Below are 20472 nucleotides of genomic sequence, written 5' to 3' on the forward strand. Positions count from 1 at the left end.
CCATCCCCGTTTTCTAATCAGAATTCTTCTGTCGCCCGGACCATCAACATTGTTGTTGGTTCCTCTCGATTGGTTTTTCTTTTTTTCACCGGCAATTGATCTTCTTGACCGACTTTTGGTGACGTATCTGGATTGTTGGATTGGCATACGCTTTTGTGACTGTTTTGTGGACTTGATTTGGAAATTTTCTTTAATAATGTCTGACTCTGGTATGGTTGTGAGACGTTGTGTGAATGTAGGCTGTAAGGTGAGGTTGCCGAAAGCTTCGGTAGACCCTCACACGGTATGCAAGAGGTGCAGGGAGTATGAATGTTCTTTTACTAATACTTGTAAGGAATGTGAGAACTTGAGTGAGAACGAATGGAAGAATCTAACTAATTATTTAAAAAAGTTAGAAAGAGAAAGAGTGAGGAAGGCTTCTCATAGAAGTTTAAGTAGTTCTAGATCTGAACTAATTCCAAGCTTGGGATCTTCCCCAAGGGTAAGTATTGCTACTTCTCCTTCCATTGCAGCCCCTTCTCCTATTGCAGAACCTGTAGATCCAGCAAAAGAACTTGCGGATCTAAAAGCAGCCTTCTAATTGTTGATGGAAAACAAAATGGCTGCATTACAAGGTAAGGCTAGTGATTTTCAGTGGACAGTGATATGAGTGTCCCCAGTGTAGTGGAGGGGGCATCTGGTCGGCTCAGCAACGCTCCTAGGTCTAGACCTCTTCCAAGCTCACATGCCAGAGGAGAAGGAATGTCGAAAGCGAAAGGAGGTTGTGGAGAATCCCCACCGATCAGGTGTCCCTTCGGCGGTTTCTGTGACACCCCAGACTGCCAAGGACCGCTATTGTAAAAGCGTCCTACGTGTGTTTTTCGTCGTCGGGATCTTCATCACCGAGACGTGATTGGAGAGATTCAGATCGATCTCGGCCTCTCAAGAGGAGTTGGAAGGCTCCGAATATTGACTGAGCCCTGAAAACTTCCCTGAGGAGTCTCCATCGGGAGTGAAGAAGGCAAGAAGAGCCATTCTTTCAACCAGAGTGAGAAGGAGGCAGGAGGTGGAGGCTATGGACTCCTCCCTCCTCCTTCCCTCCTCCCGAAGAGGATAAAGAGGAGGCTACAAAGAGGTTCATGATGGCGATGCAGGAACAGATTTTGTCGTGTAGGAGTCCTGTCAAAAGGAGCCTCCTAGAAGGAAAGACACTTCCCTTCCTATTAAAAGATCTCCAGACGTATGGAGGTATCTGCCTCCAGGATCGATACTCTACTCGAGGTGAGGTTTCCGGTACGAACCTGGATGAACCGATCAGACGTCTGGCACCGGCCAGGAGTGAGGAGTCACCCAGGAGGCAGGAGCCAAGAGCCAGGAGTGAGGAGTAAACCAGGAGGCAGGAGCCCAGAGCCAGGAGTGTAGAGGCATCCAGGCAGGAGGCAGGAGCCAGGAGGCAAGAGCCAGGAGGCAAGAGGCAGGAGGTAGGAGCCAAGAGGCAGGAGCAGGAGCCAAGAGGCAGGAGTCAGGAGGCAGGAGCCAGGAGTCTCCCGGAGTCAGGAGGCAGGAGCCAGGAGCCAGGAGTCCGGATGTCAGGAGGCAGGAGGCAGGAGTCGGCAGGAGTCAGGAGCCAGGAGGCAGGAGTCAGGAGCCAGGAGGCAAGAGTCAAGGAGGCAGAGAAGCAAGAGCGAGTCGGGGACTCGTTCTGGAGGTTATGACTCTTCTCCAAATAGGAGCTCCTCTCCTTCAGAACATAGGAGGTCTTGGAAGGGACTCTCCCTCCAAACGTGAACTTTCTCCTTCGTCTGATCGAGGGTTAGACGAGTTGTCTGATGACGAACCTCCTGCTAATGAGGGACTTTCTAGTTTATAAAGTCTTAGCCTCATTATTACTTCAAGAATTTGGAGAGATTCTCTTAGTCCGGCGGCTCCTCTTCTCCTCGTTCGCTCTTTTCGAGCTCGGCTACGGCAAAATAATCGTCGGACCTTTTTAAAAATGAAGCCTGCGATATCTATGAAGAAGGCACTCCATTCTTTAGATTCTGGATGGACAAGAAGAAGGAGTTAGAAAGACGGTATTCTGCATGCCTCCTTCCAGATTGCACGGAAAGAGAGGTATTTGGTATGGGACAGGAGAGACTATGGGTCTTTCTCTACCTGCCTCGGCAGATGCCGACTTTTCCAATTAGTGGAGGCCTCTAGGATCGGTCAGAGCGACGTGGAGCTCTTCAGAGTTGAAACACTTTCTAAAGGGACTTTTTGTCACTTTAGAGGTGTCAATTTTCTGGATTGGTCACTCGGAGTTCTGGCCAACAAATAATAAGGATCCGGAGTTTCTGAAAAACCCAGAAATTCTCATAGCGTCGTGTCCTGCATGGACAAGGCAGTACAGGACGGGTTCGGGTGAAGTGGCTTCCCTTTTGGTGCTGGTCTCCTGAAAAAGAGATCAGTTTATGGATCCCATATTATCGAAAGGGGTTTCTCCGAGCAGAGGACTGCCTTACTGTTCGCCCCTCTATCGGATCATCTGTTTCCTTCTCAGTTAGTGAAGGATATATCTCGCTCGCTAACTGAGAAGGCGACACAAAAACCTACTAACGCAAACGTCCAAGAAAGGACGCCCTGTAGTGTCGACGGTTAAGAAGGACTCTCGTGCTCCTCAGCAGGCCCTTTCGTGGAGGTGCAGCGGCTCGTCCCCTGCCAGAAAGAAGAGCTCTGAAAAGAGAGGAAGGTCTTCATTTAGGCCCTTCAAGAAATCAAAGTGACTTGTTGCTCCTCCAAAGCACCGGTGGGCGCCAGACTCCTGAACTTTGCAGGAGTATGGGCAAAAAGGGGAGCCGACCCTTGGTCAGTGTCGGTCCTGAAGAAGGGATATGTAATCCCTTCGACGACAGCCCTCCCCTAACATCTACGCCTCGGGAACTGTCAGCGAGGTACAGAGGACCCGTTAATGAGAAAGACTCTCCTTCAAATGGTGGAGCAAATGTGGGAAAAAGAGGCCATCGAACTTGTGCAGGATCCACACTCCCGGGATTTTACAATCGCCTTTTTTTTTTCTAGTACCAAAGGCATCAGGGGGGGTGGAAGCCAGTTCTGGACGTAAGCGCTCTGAATCGCTTCGTACAGAAAAGAAGTTTCGCATGGAACCGTCCGCCTCTGTAATGTCGGCTCTTCGTCCAGGAGATTGGATGGTCTCTCTGGACCTGCAAGACGCATATTTCCACGTTCCCATTCACCATTTGTCAAAGAAATATCTTCGCTTTGTAATAGGAGACAAGATCTTTCAGTTCAGGGCTCTGTGCTTCGGTCTGTTTACAGCTCCACAAGTATTCACCAACCTGATGGCGAATGTAGCAAGATGGCTTCACCTAGAGGGGATAAACATCTCCTCTACTTGGACGACGGCTGATCAGGGCCAAGTCGAAGATTCAGTGCTTGGAGGACTTAGAAGTAACAAGGAAACATGATAGATTCGCTAGGGTTGCTCGTCAACCTCGAGAAGTCACAACTGATCCCAGCCAGAACTTGGTCTATCTGGGGATCAGATGGATTCTCGGGGTTTTCGGGTATATCCTTCGCGAGAAAGAATCGCTCGAGGTTTGTCGAGAATCTCGAGCTTCTTAGAGAGAAAGAACAGCTCAGCGAGGGATTACCTTGAGCTTTTAGGGACCCTGTCCTCACTGGAAAAGTTCTTCTCGCTAGGGAGACTTCACCTTCGCCCTCTTCAGTTTTTCCTCAAAGAGGTGTGGAGTTGGAAGACGGGTCAACTCTCGGAAATCTTCCAACTTCCACAAGAAGTAAAAGATCATCTGAAGTGGTGGATCCCTCCACTTCAAAAGAACAGAGGGCGTATCGCTTGCTCTGCAGAACCCAGACCAAGTGTATTTACCGACGCTTCGGAGTCGGGATGGGGAGCGACGCTAGGAGCAAGGGAGGTGTCAGGCACCTGGACAAAGGAACAGGTGTCCTGGCACATCAATTGCAAGGAACTTGTGGCCATACACCTAGCCTTAAAGTTCTTCGAAGAGATAGTCAGAGACGGGGTTGATACAGATAAACTCGGACAACACCACGGCTCTGGCTACATACGCAAGCAAGGAGGCACGCACTCTTTCTCCCTCTATCAGTTAACAAGACACCTGTTAACCTGGACGGAAGAAAGAGGCATAACTCTCCTCACAAGGTTTGTTCAAGGGATCAAGAATGTGAGAGCGGACAGACTGAGCAGGAGAAATCAGGTCCTTCCCACAGAATGGACTCTACACGAAGAAGTGTGTCGAAGTCTTTGGTCCCTGTGGGGGAGACCTCACATAGACCTGTTTGCGACGTTCATCTCCAAAAGAATAGAGATCTTTTGCTCTCTAGTGGAAGATCCGAGAGCCTTCGCAATAGACGCGTTTCTCATGGATTGGTCGGGTGTGGACGCATACGCCTTTCCCCAGTTCAAAATCCTGGGGGAAGTGCTCAGGAAGTTCGTAGCTTCGAAGAGCACGAAGTTGACACTCATAGCCCCATTTTGGCCAGCCCAGGAATGGTTCACGGAGGTACTGGAGTGGATAGTGGACTTCCCCAGATCGCTTCCAAACAGACACGATCTACTCAGACAACCCCACACTTCGAGAGGTTTCATCACAACCTCCCAGGTCTCGCTCTGACTGCCTTTCGACTATCGAAAGACTTGTCAGAGCGAGAGGCTTTTCTCGCAAGGGCTGCGGGCTCTATCGCTAGAGCCCGCAGAGCTTCGACGAGAAGAGTATACCAGTCAAAGTGGGAAGTCTTTAGGAGGTGGTGTAAGGGTCAGAAGCTGTCCTCTCCAGTACCTCTATAGTGGATATTGCCGATTTCCTCCTCTTTCTGAGAGAGGAATCACACCTATCTGTCTCGACAATAAAAGGATACAGAAGCATGCTGTCTTCAGTATTCAGGAATCGAGGCCTGGACATTGCTAACAACAAAGATCTACACGATCTAATTAGATCTTTGAGACTTCGAAAGCAGCTACTCCTAGAACACCTAGTTGGAATCTAGACGTGGTCCTGAAATTCCTTTCATCGGATAAATTCGAGCCTTTACATCTGGCGTCCTTCCGCGACGTCACTAGGAAATGCTTGTTCCTGGTGGCTCTCGCTACAGCCAAGAGGACGAGCGAATTACACGCTCTGGATTCCACGGTGGGGTTCAAAGGAGATGCTGCCATCTGTTCTTTCCAGACAATGTTTCTGGCAAAGAACGAAAAACCCGTCAAAACCGTGGCCCAGAAGTTTTGAGGTAAAAGGCCTATCTAACCTTGTAGGCAGAGAGATAGAGAGATCTCTCTGTCCAGTGAGAGCTCTTAAATATTATTTAGAGAGGAAGAGACAGATGGGAGCTTGTCAACAAGGTCTTTGGTGTGCGGTGAAGAACCCCAAAAGACTCATGTCCAAGAACGCCTTGGCTTTCTTTGTGAGAATCGTTATTACGGACGCTCACAAGAACTGCTCGGAGGAATCCTTCGGTCTTCTAAAGGTCAAGACTCATGAAGTGAGGGCAGTAGCAACGTCTTGGCGTTCCAAAAGAATATGTCTCAAAGAATATCATTGAGACTACATATTGGAGGTGCAATTCAGTGTTTGCATCTCATTATCTGAAGGATGTGAGAGTGACCTATGAGAAGTGCTTCTCGCTAGGTCCTTTTGTATCAGCAGATACAGTACTGGGTCTTGGAGCAAAGACTGATCCTTAATTTTGTGTTTTTATCGTACATAAACCCTCTTGTCAGATATGTGCTTGGTTTTCTATTAGCAAGCTCACTACTGTCGCACGGGAGCAGAGTGTCATTGCTGGTAGGGGATCAAGGGTATGTATGACTAGTAGGGGCGGGAGTACAAAATTTTTTTTTTTTTTTGTGTTATATTTTGTAATGAAAGTGTAATATGTTTCGAGTTTTTTGGTGTTTGTAAGGAGTTCGGGGATAACTCCTTACAATCTTAGAACTAACATGGATGTTAGGATCAGTGATCGGGATCGGTTTTGTGCTCCTTGAACAAGGTGTATTGTCATGTTAGTGGAATAGCACCCAAAGACAAAGGCCTTTAGGCTCTGCCGAGTAAGTGGATAAGGACCCCATTGGCAGACCCACAACGAACTCTTAGCCATAGATCAATATCCTCGCTGCGGCTCTTGAGGCTAAGCAGACTCCAAGGCAGTAGCCGCGAAGTCTTCAGCCTAATAAGGTAGGAACCAAGGTTTATTAATACCTACAACATATGTTGTTTACCTGTCTATTTCAGTAGTTAGCTGTCTCTTACCCACCACCAATGGGTGCTAATCAGCTAAGTATATATCTGGCAGGGAAGTTGAATGTATAAAAATGATATTGTCATGTTACAATAAAGTTTTATACATACTTACCTGACAGATATATACGATTAATGGCCCACCCAGCCTCCCCGCAGGAGACAGGTGGAAGAGAAGAATTCTGATTAGAAAACGGGGATGGTTCCTAGTCCTGCCACCCAGGGCAGGGCGGTAGATCACCTGACCTACCTGTAGCGTGTGCCGCGAAATTTGAAATTCTGTCGGAGACGACGGAGTCTATAGCTAAGTATATATCTGTCAGGTAAGTATGTATAAAACTTTATTGTAACATGACAATATCATTTTTTTGCCCATTTCGGTCGAGTCAGAGTTGACGAAAGGTTGAAATTTTGGCCCTTATTGTTATTTATATGAAAATATTTCAAAACTGATAAAAGCTACAACCATGAGTTGTCTTTTGTTGTATTCTACATGAAATTGCGCACATTTTCATATATAAAACTCTATGTAACGGCTAATATAAAATGTGCAAAAATTATGTCAGTGACGAAATAATTTCTGAGATGTGTCGCTGATGCTTTTAGTGCGAGAAGAAAGAAATTCGCGCCTGCATGCATTGGTAACGATTGTAAACAAAACAACAGCTTGATCCGTGAACTCCCAGCATCCCCTAAGGCGCGTGATTCAAAAGTTTTTGCCTTGTAGGCTTATAACTATTTTTCTGTGAATTTAAAAAAAAAATTTTTTTTGCATTGACGTTTTGTACATCGGTTTGGCACCCGACAGACAATTTTCGTCGACATTTAATATGTCCAATCGGCATTAAAGGTATAGTACCATTATTCATGTCTAAGAACATCGAGGTGTTGAAATATTCAGGTAATCCTGTAAGCTACTTTGTTTAATTTTGCATGGGAGTTTCTGGGAGATAAGAGGGTCAGAACCCTTGAGACACTGGAATCTTTCTAGTATGTGGTCTAGCTTCATCGATGAGCGCAAATTGTGAATAAAATCATAATGTCTCAGTTTTTGGGTGAGGTGGCTCACGATTGTTGGGGTTAGGTCCAATGGGCAATTGAGAGGCTCTTTTCTTTTTTCTATTGGCTGGTGTCTGCCACTTGTCAATCCCATCATGATCATTATCATCATCATCCACCAAGGGGACTTTTGGGGGAGAGAGAGGGTTGGAAGAGTGATAAGGGCTTGTGACCTTGGCTGAGAATATGCCTTTTTGTACATGCAACTTCCCCGGCAGATATATACTTAGCTTATGTCTCTGACGTCCGACAGAAATTCGAATTTCGCGGCACACGCTGCAGGTAGGTCAGGTGATCTACCCCCCTGCCGCTGGGTGGCAGGAATAGGAACCGTTCCTGTTCTAGAACCAGATTTTCTCTGTCGCGGTAGTGTCAACATATGTTGTTGCTACCTCTGACTTGATTTTCGTTTTTCATCGCCATCGATCTTCTGGACTGTCTTTTGCAGGGAAGTACTGGGTCTTTGGTTCGGCATACGCTTTTATTAACTTTTTAATGAATTTGGCTTCGAAAATTTCGAAGAATATATGACGTGTAACTACCGAAATTTTCGGTAGACACTCACATAGTTTGCAAGAAGGGAAATATTAATATTTATTCATTAATATGTGTAATAAGTGTTAGAATTGATTGAGGAGGATATGACTTCCTACTTTAGGGAGTCAGTAAAGCATGTAACTAGATACGTTCTTTTAAAAGTTTTTTACGAAACTCGTACTAACGAGCAATTAGAGTATTAACAGTACTAGTATGTTGCATCCTCATCACCTTCTTACTTCGCAGAAAACTTCAAATTCATAATTGCAATTTGAAGACAAGGATTGTGGCTCAAAATGCGAGCTATTGAAAGGTAAGAAGTGATTACTAGTGTTTCCCCATTGCAGTGGAGGGTGTCGTCTGATCGGCTCTGTCTCGCTCCCAGGCCTAGACCTCTTTCAAGCTCCCAAGCCCAGGGGAGAAGGAATGTCGAAAGCCGTAAGGGGGTTTCAGAGAATCCCCACCGGTCAGGCGTCCCCTCGGTCAGGTTCTGTAGAGCGTCCCAGACTGCCAAGGATAGCCATTGAAAAGGCATCATTCAAAAAAAGTGGCGTCTCTTCATCTTACTCCGAAAAGACGAAGAATGTATATGTTTTGATGATCTAGCGCGTTCTCTGAAAACTAAGAGAACACTGAGCAAGAGCCAGCCAGGAACTTAGGAAGCCGCGTTTCCAGCAAGCTAGCGTGAGCACGTTCCAAACAGCCAGCAGCGAGCCGCGTTCCAGAAAACAGACTAGCGCGAGCCGCGTTCCTACAACCAAACGCGAGCCGCGTTCTAGCAAACTGAGCGCGAGCCGCGTTCTAGAAAATTTTTTCTTGGCGCAAGGCGCTTCAAAGAGACGAAGCGCCAGCCTGGCGCAAATTGCAACAGAAAAACAGACGGCTAGAGCAAGGAGCCTTATAGTACAGTGGCAATCAGAACGATCCTTCCATTGAACGTTTCCGGGCAAGAGGCTCTTTCTAAAAGGGTCTAGTAGGCGCTCGGAACTATCAGGGCGCCCGGGACCTTCCACACAAGCGAACGTTCCAGGAGCGAGTCTCCTTTCTAGCGTGCGGAACATTCAGGCGCGCGGAAACTATCCAGGCGCTAGGCGCAAGGAGCCAGGCGCCAGAATATTCCAAATCTTCTTAAGAGAGAGAGGTCAGTCGCGAGGCTCCTCTTTGAGTAATGCGGACACACTCCTTCATTCATGCTCTCCCCTCGTTATGAAGAGGCAAGCGCTTTGGGAGTTTTTCTTATAAGAATCTCATCGACGTTTGGCGGATAGGAAATATCTACTTCCTTCCGTAAACCCTACAGACGAACAGGAATTCTGTCTCTTCCGCGATTTATGAGGAAATCACGAAGATTTAAAGAGTTCCTGGATTAACTTCCTTCCTTAAGGAGATATATACTCTTTCTATCATTTCTATTAACGAAAAGAACGAAGACAGTAAAATTTTTCCTTTCCTTTATCTGCCTCGGCAGGGAAAGAAGGTAGTTGAGTATCTGCTGTATGAGAATACGATACGGCAAATCACACATACCGTAGTTACTTCTTTGTAGAGCAACTCAATTATCAGTATCCTTCCAGGAATTTCCTAGGAAGGACTACGCTTAAAGGGATTGTTAAGACAACACCTACTTAGCTTCTAGATTTATCGAAGTCTTGTTTCGCTTAAATATGCATTAATAAGAACTTCTTGAAGTTCGATAATTTTATAAGATTCCTTTATTTAATGAGTAGCTGGCAACTCTGGAAGAGTAAGGCCAGACGGCTAACGGAGACTGCTATCGCGCCTTAGAGAGTAATAGAGACCAACGCAGTAACATGTAGGTGTCGGTCATGAGTGTTTGGTTACATGTCTCTCTCCTGCGGGATGGAATAACTAACCGTGTCTCTCCCCTACAATCGCGGTTTAGCCTCGGATTGAGGGGATAGTTAAGCAAACATAAATAAAATATGTCTGCCTTTTGCTAAGAAGCTTTCAATAAGAAAGATATTACAACCTTTCAATGCTGTTTACCGTAGGTAACATTATTAAGGATTCTAACGCAGCGGAACTCTATATTATATGATGCTCTATGCTTACGAAAGCATGGCTTATTAGAGTACATGCTTAGTGAGAAGATGAATGTAGTAGAAGAGAATTCACTTTAAGACTACGGTATGGTCAAGTCTTATGCGCATACCGAGGTTAAACTACAGAATTCCTAGTATCCTTACAAAGGTTTCCTAGATAATGCTGTTTACCACAATGTGACAGTATTATAAAGGAGTCTAATACGGCAGAGCACGAAATAATATAATTCTCTCATCCTTTCGAGAAACGCACACAACCTTTTTAGAATCGGATATTGCTCAAGAGAAGATGGGAGTGAGTCGGATGGGAAACATTCTCTTAGTGGCAGAAGTTGTTTCCTGAATGGACTATACTACGTATATAAAAGTTTTTTCCTACTAAGAAACGGAATTAACACGTGAAGGATGTCGGGTACCATAAGGGCACAGATGTTCTGGCACATAACCTAAAAGAACTAGAAGGAAGCGCAGCCTGGCGCAAAGCGTCAGAAGCGCCAGCCTGGCGCAAATTGCGCCAGAAGCGCCAGCCTGGCGCAGAAGTACCATCCAAGATATTTCTCGTTTTAGCGAGTTATTAAACCTAAGAGTCCAGTAGTGGTTGGTTTGGTGTTTGTTTCTTCTCACCTCGGTGGTCGCGGGTTCGGTTCTCGGCCCCATTCCATTGAGGAGTGAGAGATGTGGATTTCTGGTGATAGAAGTTCACTCTCGACGTGGTTCGGAAGTCACGTAAAAACACCATACAAACAAACCAGTAGCCTCTCGGAGGCTCGGTAACGGCAAGATTCGTTCCTGATTTCGTTACCCATTTAATCAGGAAAGGGGTCGCTTACAAGGAATGATGAAATGATTTTTTTTAATCACTTAGGCCAATTCCACGACTCTCATATCGCAAAAGAGCATCGAGAATCTCTTTTTTCGCCCCTGTTCGCGTTAACAAAAGAGAACCTATTTGGGAACAGACACGGAACGTAACGATCCTAAAGGTTCGATGCAAGATTTTGCATGTCCGTGAGAACCTTCTCGATCGAAGATAATAACTGTTAACGTATGTCTAACATTTATTGAAAAGAGTTTTGAGAACCTGCGGAAAGTCTTCATAGATCTCTTCGCAAGGTAGAAGACGAACAGGCTTCCTATAGACTGCTTCCTTTCCTCGAAACCAAGAGAGGTAGCAATATACGACATCTTTAATTTAAAGAAGGGGAATAAACTTTAGTCTTTTTTTCCCCTAGTTATAAATTCTTAACAGATATTAAGATAAATGGGCGTCAAAGGAAGAGAGGATGAATGCCTCATTTTGCCTTAGAGAGGTGGATTCACAGAAGTCACATTCTTCTCACAGCATGTTTCGTAAGGCTTTTCCAAGAGTATCTGGATATTCTATCAGAATCTATTATAAATAGACCTGAAAAACCTCTCCACTCTGAGTCTTTCCACGTGCAGACTGTCCAGAAGTGGACATGAATGAGAGGATTTTTCAAGGTAAATGACAATAGTCATGGCTAAGACAGAATAGCTGCATATCGTGCTAGATGGAATGAGGAAACTGTCCTCTTCCGATACCTCTGTGAACCACATAGCGAGGCTTTTTCTTGCCAGCATAGTATGTCTGGCAAAAGAACTAAATCCCTCTATTCCTGACGCAACGCTTTCAGATAGAAGTTTAGTTGCCCAGGCAGGGTACTTACATTTTCATCTACAGAAGAAGAGATGGTTTAAACGTTTGCCTACAGAGTCTTCGGGGTGCGATGAGGGCTCAAAATGCTTCCCAGAAGGTATTCAGAAGAATACAATAAGAGCTAGAAATCAGGGTTCCGCCCAATTTCAGCTCAGTCTCTCCTTCGACTTCCAGACTCCTTCCCTTCCTTCGGGCAAGGATAGGGAAGATTCTGCAACGAGGAACCCTCATCAACATGTAAGAAGAGATCTCGTTAGCAAAAAGAAGTGTTCACAAAGATCCTCCTCGGAGGAAGACTCTTCTCTCTCGGTATTGTTAGATATCTGTCGTCTACTGGGTGTTAGCTGACTAAAATCACCTCCCCTTGCCAGGGGCCAAAAGCTCAAAGGGGAAGAATTTCTTTCCACCCTTCTCCAGTCTCCTGATAAACTATGTGGTTGTTCAGGACTCTCGGACAATGTAGCGCCAGCCAAGCGCCAAATGCCAATACAGGCGCAAAAACGCCAGAGGCGGACAGTTCCAAGGAACTCTGTCATGGCTGGATACTGAGAAGGAGCGGGCCTCCAACCTGGCGCAAATGCGCCAGAGGCGAACAATCGGACAGATATAAGAGTGTCCGATGTGGACATCGCCAGACAGCCTAGAGACTCTTCCAAGCTCGAAGCTCCAGCAAGTGTGGAGGAGCCAAGCCAGGCGCGAGGCGCCAGCAGGCTCTAGGAGCCAGCCAGGCTCTAGGAGCCAGCCAGGCTTATAGGAACCAGCCAGGCTCTAGAAGCCAGCCAGGCTCTAGAAGCCAGCCAGGCTCTAGAAGCCAGCCAGGCGCCATCCAGGTGCCAGGCTCCTTCAAGGCTAGGCTCCAGTCAGGATTGAGGATCCATCCAGGCGCAAGGCTCCTTCCAGTAAAGAGAAACCTAAAGCTCTGTCATGTAAGAGAGCTAGTCCCCATTGATATGATACAGGTAAGGCTCTGCCATGAAAGTGGGTCAGCCCCCATTGGCACGATCCGAGAAGGCTCTGTCGTGTAAGCGGGCTAGCCCCCATGACATGATCCAGAAGGGTTGTCAGTCATAGGTCCCTACCTCGCTGAAACTCTTGAGGCATGCAGACTCATAGACAGTTAATCATGAAGTCTTCTGCCAAGCTCCAGGGCGCAAGGCGCCAGCCAGACGCAAGGCTCCAGCCAGGCGCGAGGCGCTAGCCAGGAGGGAGGAGCCAATCAGGCGCGAGGCGCCAGCCAGGCGCAAGGCTCCAGCCAGGCTCTAGGCGCCATTCAGGCGCAAGGCTCCAGCAGGCGCGAGGCGCCTAGCCAGGCTCCAGGCTTCACCCAGAAGAGATCTATATCAAAGAATGCCTGGCCTTCTTTGAGACAATGTGATCTCCTAAGCACTTGACAAGTGCATTGATGATTCCTTCAAACAGCTGAGAATTAAAAGCGCATGAAGTGCGAGCTTTTCGGTATTCTTGTTCTTTCCTTAACAATATGTCATAAGGACCATATTAGCTGTCACATACGGGAGATGCAACTCTGTGTTGACTTCCATATCCGAAGGATGTCAAGATAACCTACGAGAGATCCTTCTCTCTCTTGGTTGATACGTGTCTGCGGATACATTGCTGGGATAGGGAGCCAGCCGATACTGATCCTTAACTAGTGAGTTAAATTTTAGTTACGTCGTGTTTTTTCTTGGGTTTGTTTGAAAGGAGTTTGGGGATAACTCTTTTCAACTTAAGGCACTAACCCTCGTGTTAGGATCAGGTGATCGGGATCGGTGTGTGCTCCTTAATTATGCCACTAGCATAGGCATATTGTCATGTAAGAGGCTCTTGTCGAGTAAATGGATAAGACCCCATCGACAGACCCACAAGAACTCTTAGCCATAGGTCACATCCTCGCTGAGGCTCTTGAGGCGAAGCAGATTCTAGGCATTAGCCATGGAATCTTCCGCCTGAACAAGTAGGAACCAAGGTTTTATTTATTTATTACCTACAACGTATGTTGTTACCTGTCTATTCAGTAAATAGTTGTTCTCTTACCCACCACCAAGGGTGTCAATCAGCTAAGTATATATCTGCCGGGGAAGTTGCATGTACAAAAATGATATTGTTAGAATACAAATAAAGTTTTGTACATACTTACCCGGCAGATATATACGATGAATGGCCCACCCAGCCTCCCCTCAGGAGACAGGTGGAAGAGGAAAATCTGGTTCTAGAACAGGAACGGTTTCCTATTCCTGCCACAGCGGCAGGGGGGTAGATCACCTGACCTACCTGCAGCGTGTTGCCGCGAAATTCGAATTTCTGTCGGACGTCAGAGACATAAGCTAAGTATATATCTGCCGGGTAAGTATGTACAAAACTTTATTGTATTCTAACAATATCATTTTAACTGGAAGCAAAGAGGAGGGAGAGGAGGTCGAGAGTCCATCGGTCCCCATTGATAGTTCTAAAGATGATGTTGGTACTTCATCACATTGCACCTCCCACTTCTCTTGTGTTGTTGGACAGCAAGGAAATAAAAGATGCCCTTGCAAAGGAGTCTGGTGACTTGCTGTAAATATTTTGAGGGATTCCTGTGATCTTTTGGTCACTTTCCAGATCAAGGAAAGATTATTTGTTTCCACAATTTTTTCTGAGTGAAACTGCCATTTGGAAGGAATTTGCTGCTGTATTGCATGCTGCTGGCAGGCTTAGATCAGCAGGCCCCTTTGGAGGCAGAGTGTAAGGGTCACTAGAGAAGATTGTCACCAACCAAGCAGCTCCTTATCCATTTAATGATAAATGATAATTTCCTGAGAGAGGATGAGCTTTTCATGGAATGGAATCCAGGATCAGGTCTTTGATTGCCTTATATGCAATGCTAATTTCCTCATTAAGAGAAGCCTGCACTATCAGATTGTGTGACAGACTCGAAGGAAACTGCATCAACTCTGGCTGGGACACTGTATAATCTTCACAGCTACTTTAAACTGGAGAGAAATGATGAATCAGAGTCCCAAAGAAAACTGAGTCTAGGAAGCATCCTTAACAGACTTGGATTTCAACGAAATTAAAGAACTCACACGAGTTAACGATCAACGAACAGGACAAAGGTTAGTCTTGCTCTACCCAAATCTCCTAAGAAACAAGGAAGAAGATACTAGTTCAGGAAAATCTTGGAAGTAATATTAGAGAGACTGGTTACTTCTCCAACTTGCCAAATCTGAGGAAATTTTTGACCAGGAGCTCTGATTTTAGGAACTTGAAGAGAAGCTCACGACACGAAAGAAACCTCAGCTTGTGGCGATGGAGAGCACCGGAGAAGAAGAGGAAGATGATGACAGGTTCTTTCTTCATCTCCTACAGCAACTGGAGGGCCTCGCCAGTACACGTAACACGGACACAAGATGAAGAAAGGCGGAGAATTTACCAAGAAATTCCAATGCCTAAGGTAGCGGAAGATGGATTGCACTTCTTTTGAAATGCAGTCGATCGTAAGGAGTATCTTTTGACGTAACAGTAGTCCCATCCGTGACGTCATCCAGGATGTCTCACAGCAGAGTAGTCTTACAGAGAGATGAAAGATTGTGTGTAAGAGCAGAATATGTGTAAACATTCAAACAAAATTGTACTACAATTTTATTTCATGAGGCATAAAGGAGTACCAAGGCGAACATCAATGGATGACGAAACATCAGAAGGAGATGAGACGCCACAGAAGCAGACAAAGCTACATCCGAGAAGTCGTCTGTAAGATTGGTACTCCTGCATGATGACGAGTCTTCACAGGCCAACATGTAGAAGGAACTCCAAGGCTTGAAAGGAATACGCTGTCGACAGGACTGACTGTATTCCAAACTTTTCACAGCACCAATTTAGTGAAGTGGCAGTTGGTAGAGGGAATGTGCCGCAGCTGCCCAACTTCAAGGTGAGAAGCATGGCAGACAACTGTAGAACCTGAAAAGACAAATAATATGCCTTCCCCCACAGAAAGAGAAGATATCTTCTATCGTGAAAGAGGGAGAAGAAACATATTTATCTGTAATGGTTAAGGGAAAGGAGTGAGCTGCAATTCCCCCCCCCCCCCCGCCCCTTCCCCCCCGAATCTGGACATGTTTTATTAAACCCAGTGAACTGAGTATTAGATATCCACATATCTAACATCTCAAAGGCTTGGGTCCTTTTCTTTAGAATTCTCATTTCAAAGAAAAATGGTCAGATATCTCCAGTTGGTTCAGGATATTTTTAATTTATATTTTTCATAGCTAGCAAACGTGAAGTCTTAACATTGACTGCCCACCTTTAGCCACCCCTCTTACGTTTCATCCTGCGTTGAAAGAAAGACATGCGTCATTGGATTCAAGCGCAGTCTCTGGACTCGCTTCCACCTCAACTACACATCTGATGCCAGAAGCCACAGATTCCTTGCATTTACAATCTCTGATTGTTTTTAACCGGTTTCCAGCTGGCGCAAGAAAATTTATCCTCTTGTTAAGACTGAATGTTTGTTTGCTATGAAGAATACAGATTAATAAAAAAATTGTCATTTCATATGGGCAGAATTTGTGTGTGAAGCAGAGGTATCAATAGGTGCCAAGGTCACTGGTGTGTTCTTTTCACTTACTTGGAGAGTAAGCCTTCAAACTACTTTGTTGTTGTTGTTAGGGGGTAGGAAAGCTTAAAAAGATCTGAAAAAGGTGTTCTGCATCGAGTTAAAGATACAGGAATTTTAGGGTAGGATATTTATGATTTATTTATTAGAATGAAATTGTAAAAAATAATTTGCATGTTAAACAGTACAGAACAATTATTTCTAATAAAGTAAGCATTTTTATGTATGCAATTTGCCAAGTAGTTCCATAGCTATATTGTCTGTCTGTTTGCAGAAATTTGGGGGGGCGCTCTATTGTTTTGGCTTGGCAATACCCCCCCACTACTGTGGGATGGTGGAATCAGCTCGGCGTTGAAAATCAGTTTTGTTCATACGCGGAACAAACCTTTGGTCTTAACAATAGGATAATCTCTTGTGCCAGCTGGAAATCAGTTAAAAACAATCAAAGATTGTAAAGCAAGGAATCTGTGGCATCTGGCAACTCATACATATACGAGGTGGAAGCTGGTCACCAACCAGGCATATAGAACCTTGTGACACGTTCGTCTTTCTTTGACTGCCTTGAAGAGTAGTCGCTAGTGCTCTCCTCCCAAGCCGGTTGCTTTGTTTGCTCATGAGTTCTTTGTTTCAGTGTTTGTGTGTGCTTTGTTGTTATCATTGGGCGCTCCAATTTTTGTAGGCCTCGTCAACGCATGTGCCCGTAGAGTTTCAACTTGTCTGTCTTGGGAGGGTTTTTTGCCTCCTCATTTGTACAGTTCAGCTTTGGCATCCCCTTCTTTCAGAAACATTCCCTCTGCTTTGATTGTACCAGTGTCCCCTTCCTTTTCTTCCATCGATTCATAGGTGGAAGTATCAGGAGTGTCACAGGATGAGATTATGTTTAATGTAGCCCCCTCTTGCACGGGATATAATGTCCTTCCCGAGAGGCATTACCTGCACGAAATCGAAACAGTTTGCAACTACTGCAGTACTCTGGGTCTGTATTTAGTTGCTGGCACGGTGGTGGGTGAGGGTGTATAGGAAGTCGTTTCTTCCTAGTCTGTTCTCTTCTTCAGTGCGTTTGTTTTGGTATTGAGTCCTAGGGAAGGGCATACAGTGGTACCTTGAGATATGAAAGGCTCAACTTATGAAAAACTCGTGATGCGAAAGCTAATACGAAAAATTTAACGGCTCTACATACGAAAAGTTTTCAAGATACGAAAGGTTTCTGTTAAGTCCGAGATTCGCCTGAACCACCGATAACAATTTTGAAACTTGAGCGCCGCCAACTGAGTAGACTCGCCACCTTCCTCCTGCTCTCCCATTGGTTCCTGATGCTAGTCACCGCCATGAGATCCTTCTCTCCTATTGGTCAGCATCCCTCCCATGATGCATCTATGTATACGTAGCGGCGTGCCTCAGCCACTCGGTAGCAGCATCGTTATTGTACGCACGCGGTATTCGTTCGGTCTAACGATTTCGTTTAGTAACGTAAATTCGTTAGTGATTTCGTTGCAGTATACGTACTTTATCGTGTTGTGTGAAAACTTTATTCTACTTATACGTAAATTACGTACAGTATATACGTAGTCATGGGTCCCAAGAAAGTTGAAATTCACGGAAAGAATCGAATGCTCTCTTTGGAGACAAAGATGGAGATTATCAAGAAGTATGAAGCTGGTATGCGATTGAGTGTGATCGCCAAGGAATATGGCCGAAATCCGTCGACAATAGGCACCATCCTTAAGCAGAAGGATGTCATCAAAGCAGCTACACCTTCCAAGGGCATAACTATTTTGTCCAGCAAGAGGACCCACGTGCACGACGAGATGGAACGGCTGCTTCTTGTCTGGATAACAGACAAAGAAATCGCTGGCGATACGATAATGGAGACGGCAATCTGCCACAAGGCCAGCGCTATTTTCGGCGATTTGATTGCCCAGGCAGAAGACGACAGAGGGGAAGGGACTTCAACGCCAACCCCAGAGTTCAAGGCTTCGCATGGATGGTTCGAGAAATTTCGTAAACGGACTGGCATTCATTCGGTGGTGCGGCATGGGGAGGCTGCCCGCTCGGACACAAAAGCGGCCGAAGCCTTTAAAAAGACGTTGGACGAGATGATGACCAAGGAAGGCTACAGTTCTCAGCAAGTCTTCAACTGTGATGAGACTGGCCTTTTTTGGAAAAAAAATGCCTCGTCGGACGTACATCACGGAGGAAGAGAAGAAGCTACCCAGGCATAAGCCTATGAAAGACAGGCTTACGCTCGCACTTTGTTCCAACGCCAGTGGGGATTGCAAGGTGAAGCCCTTACTGGTGTATCATTCCGAGACTCATCGAGCCTTCAAGGCCCACAAAGTGCTTAAGGAGAAGCTTCCAGTGATGTGGAGGGCTAATGCAAAAGCCTGGGTAACGAGGCTTTTGTTCACGGAGTGGGTAAATCTGTTTCTGCCCGACAGTGAAGAAATTCTTGGAAGAGAAGTGCCTCCCCCTGAAATGTCTGCTGGTGTTGGACAATGCCCCTCCCCACCCTCCTGGCCTCGAGGAAGACATCCTGGCGGAGTATTCCTTCATCAAGATTCTTTATCTTCCGCTTAACACCACCCCTCTCCTCCAGTCCATGGACCAACCAGCAAGTGATATCGAACTTTAGGAAGCTGTACACGAAACATCTTTTCAAGAGATGTTTCGACATCACCGATACCACAAACCTCACCTTGCGTGAATTTTGGAAAGAGCATTTTGACATCTTCATATGCATCCAACTCATCGACCAAGCTTGGCAGGAGGTTTCGAGGCGAACCTTGAATTCCTCGTGGAGGAAACTCTGGCCTGATGCAGTATCCGCCCGAGACTTCGAGGGATTCGACGTGGGCGAAGCTGGTGCTGCAGATTCAGAAACAGTTGACGATCCTGAAACTGTTTTGGAACCAGATCTTGAAGAGATCGTTGCACTCGGCAAGTCCATGGGGCTGGTCGTCGACGAGGACGACATCAACGACCTTCTCGAGGAGCACCAAGAGGAGCTTATGACGGATGACCTGAAGGAGTTAGAGGCCATGCAACATAACGTCGTTCAAGAGGAGTTCTCTAGCAGGGGCGAGGAAGAGGAGGAGGAGCCTATGACAACGGCAAAAATTAAGGATGTTCTAGCCGCTTTTCATAAAGTGCAATCGTTTATAGAAAAAAGACACCCCGAAAAGGCTCACACAGGTCGTATGCTTGCGCAGTTCGATGACGTTTGCCTGAGTCGTTTCAGGAACATTGTGAAAAATAGGCAGAAGCAATCTTCCTTGGATAGTTATTTTTTAAAGAGGCCTTTAGCATTAGCAGGAGTAAGCAAAAAGGAAGAACCAAGTGATAAAAAACAGAAAGTTGAAAGTGGTGATGAAGTGGAAAATTTTGTAAAAAATATATATATATATATATATATATATATATATATATATATATATATATATATATAGTTAAAAAAAAATTAAAAAAAAAAAAAAGTAAAAAAAAAAAAAAAAAAATTTAATTTTAGTTTTTTGTAAAGCTAAGTGTTACAGTTTTGTTAATGTGTTTCATAAATTTTAGTTTAGTTTTCCTTACATTTTTTAATGTGTTTCGTAAAGTTAAGTGTATGTACGTTATCTGCCGTTTGTCCTCCTCTGCTGCCACTTTCGGAGATAGCCTCACTCGAAAGGTAAGCTTCCACATTTTACTACATACGTACAGTATTTCTTGTATACCATGTACACTAATACACTTTATTTATAGGTAATTAGCATTACGTTATTAAGTTAGGTATTGAATGGTCCAATTTGTTTTGTATTTCATTGTTCATGGGTCAATTTAGCTTTATTATGAAATTTACTGTAGTGTTTTTGGAGGGCTTGGAACGGATTAGGCATTTTACATGTAAAATGTAGTCCAAGATACGAAAACCTCATGATACGAAGGGCGCCTTGGAACGGGTTAATTTCGTATCTCAAGGTACCACTGTATTTGTGTAGACCTTGCTAGCCACAAACTATTCCATAGCTGCATGGATCCCATTAGATAGAGGACAACTCTTGGCTAAACCTCCACGTTTTTAAAAGTTGAGATGAACATCGTCCAGAGACAGTAATCATTTGTAACAGCTGTCTTAACAGGTAAGGAACCAACAAGCATTATCTAAATGCTAAGCAATACCTAAATCTTTTAATTATTTTTATATGAATTGTATTCTACTATCCATGGATCCCACTTCCTACTATGTAGGATTCAGCTGTCTAACTACTTGGTAAGTTGCATACATAAAAATGACAATAAAATAAAGATTTTATG

The 20472-nt window shown here is 45.1% G+C and overlaps 1 protein-coding gene across 1 annotated transcript in view; it reads left to right on the forward strand.

The window, feature by feature from the left end:
• Positions 1-20472, forward strand: part of LOC135215538 (polyadenylate-binding protein 2-like) — a 175224-nt gene that overhangs the window by 92941 nt on the left and 61811 nt on the right. The window lies entirely within an intron of this gene.

The sequence above is a fragment of the Macrobrachium nipponense genome, chromosome 5, assembly GCF_015104395.2.
Source record: "Macrobrachium nipponense isolate FS-2020 chromosome 5, ASM1510439v2, whole genome shotgun sequence".
In the NCBI taxonomy this organism is placed as follows: domain Eukaryota; kingdom Metazoa; phylum Arthropoda; class Malacostraca; order Decapoda; family Palaemonidae; genus Macrobrachium; species Macrobrachium nipponense.